This window comes from Colobus angolensis, unplaced genomic scaffold (assembly GCF_000951035.1).
Source record: "Colobus angolensis palliatus isolate OR3802 unplaced genomic scaffold, Cang.pa_1.0 Scaffold96, whole genome shotgun sequence".
Classification (NCBI taxonomy): Eukaryota; Metazoa; Chordata; class Mammalia; order Primates; family Cercopithecidae; genus Colobus; species Colobus angolensis.
This window is the reverse complement of record NW_012123598.1, coordinates 2,629,201-2,631,677: the sequence shown is the minus strand read 5'-3', so window position 1 is coordinate 2,631,677 and position 2,477 is coordinate 2,629,201.

The following is a 2,477-nucleotide window of genomic DNA, read 5'->3' as shown; positions in this document are numbered from 1 at the left end:
CTGTAGTCCCAGCTACTCGGGAGGCTGAGGCAGGAGAATGGCGTAAACCCGGGAGGCGGAGCTTGCAGTGAGCTGAGATCCGGCCACTGCACTCCACGGGCTGGATATGGTTGGGGGTGATGGCTAAGGGATTGCAGGGTTTTGTTGGGCGATGATGAAAATGTTCTATAATCAATGTGGTCATGAATGCCCAACCCTGTGAATATACTAAAAAGCACTGAAGTGTGCACTTCGGGTGAATTGTAGGGTATGTGAATTACATCTCAAAAAGCTGTCTAAAAAAAAAACCACACACACACACTGGTGACACTTAGTGAAAGTCATATGGGTAGTCACATGCTATTGTCCCAACTTTTCTGTAAATTTCAAGCTTTCCCAAAGTAAAAAGTTGGGGGGAGGGAGAAGAAAGAATCCAGGTCCAGGGCTGATTTGACCCACTCCCCATTTCAACCAAAGAAGGGCTCCCGAACCTCAGATCTCCGCCGCCACGTGTCTCACTAGCTACTCCTCCTGTGTGGCTCTTGTGGCCCCCTAAACCCCCGGAATCCCATCCTTTTTCAGCCTGGCCAGCGGCCCTCTAAGGACAGCCGCGTCAGAAGTCTGGGAGGCTGCCGGTATCTCGTTTCCTCTCAGGCTTCCTTTCCTTCCACACGGTCCCCCGGAACCTGCAGGGAACCATGCGCACACCCTTCCACCCAAACCCAGCCAGACCCTGACGACCACCCCATGCGGCGGTGCCGGTGGTCCTGTTTTAGGAAATCAGGGAAGCGAGCTGCAGGGACATGCCTGGAGTCGCCAGTCACAGGCAGGGCGGGGAGGTGAGCCCAGGACTTTCGAAGCCACACTGGGGACCCAGGGATCCTGTGTGGCCATCACACACCTGCTAGAAGCAACAGCCCTTCTCTAGAAAAATGAACCTGGCCAGACACAGTTTCAGGGACTCCTGGACCCCATATGAAGGCTCCTGGGGTACCATGAGTCTCAGAGGACAGGGAGACCGGTCCCTGGCAACCCAAGCATGCCCCTACTCCCCCCGAGTAAACACATCCCCTCCCAGAAAGACCCGTGGCAGGGCTCCAGCAATCCTACCTAAGGCACTCCTGGGTGAGTCCCTCCGCCCACCCACCCCGCCCTGGCATTTCAATCTCCTCAGCTACTCAAGGAGTGAAATCACAATCCCAGTTGGTAGGGGTTTGAGTTCTTATCCTGTGCCTCTGCTGGGCTCCAAGCAATCCTGGAGGCAGGCCTCCATGCCCCCATTTCACAGGCGAGGAAACTGAGGCACACAGAAAAACAATCCTAGCAAGCAGGGTCAGCCTCGGTGCCCAGGCTGCCTCTAAAGCTCTCAGCCTGGAGACCATAGGCGAGGTGGTGTCCCCCACCCCACACACAGCACACCAGAGCCCACCTCGGCGGGCGATCTCCGCCTTCAGCAGCCCCTCCATAGGGTCCGACTCGGCCAGGTCCAGGGGCAGGTCCCCGTCACTGTTGACGGCGGCGATGTTGGCCCCATGGCTCAGGAGGTACCTGGGGGGTGGGGGTTGGTCAGGGCTGAGGGTCCGGGCCCCCACCGCGACCAGGTCCTGCCCAGCCCTCCCTTGCCTCACCTGGCGATGTCTAGGTAGCCGCAGGAGGCAGCCACGTGCAGGGGCGTCCAGCCCTCGTTGTCCGCCTGGTTCACAGTGGCGCCTTGCTCTACCAAGAAGCGCACCACCTCCAGGTTCTCATCAATGCAGGCCTGGGGGTGGGAAACAGCCGTCAGCCGCACCTCCCCCAGCCACGGTGTCCCAGCAAGGCACGACTCCAGAGGCAGCCACAAAAACAGATCCAGGGACGCGGTGCTAGGACAGTGGGGAAAACGACCCCAACAGCCTCTGGCCTCCAGCTGTTGAAGATACCCCTGACTGACCAGTGGTCAGGTCAGCCAAGCCTTCAGCACTCAGTGGAAACCACAAAAGGACTCCTGGCTACCTGCAAACAGGAAGTGAACGGGGAAGGGAGCGGGCTTCTCATCCGGGTGCGGGAACCCCACACGGTACTTGTTAGACACAGCAAAACCCCCCTCACCACCCGCAGGTGGCGCTTCCAGCGCTCTGACTAGGGAAGCGGTTCCAGCCCCTCCTCCTTCAGAGCCAGGAGTCCTGGCCCCCAGCCCCTCCTGCCTTCAACTCAGCCAGGTCCTCCCAAGGGTCGAGCCTGGAAAGCACCCCGGCGGACACTGCAGGAGCGAAGCCGTGGGCCCAGGGCTGTGCAGGGTGGGGGGAAGGCCGCCCTGTGCTGGGACAGACTCAGGGGCCTGGGCGGGACTCCCAGATGGGTGACACAGCTGCACACCTGTGTGCCCGGGCCCCAGGCTGTCACACTCCAGTTCACTGAGGCCTCCTCTGCACGGGGCACTGCAGCCAGGGACTTACACGGGCCAACGTTTCTCATTCCTCCCTTAGGAGTCCAAAACTTCGGGGGACAAAAGCCGAAGT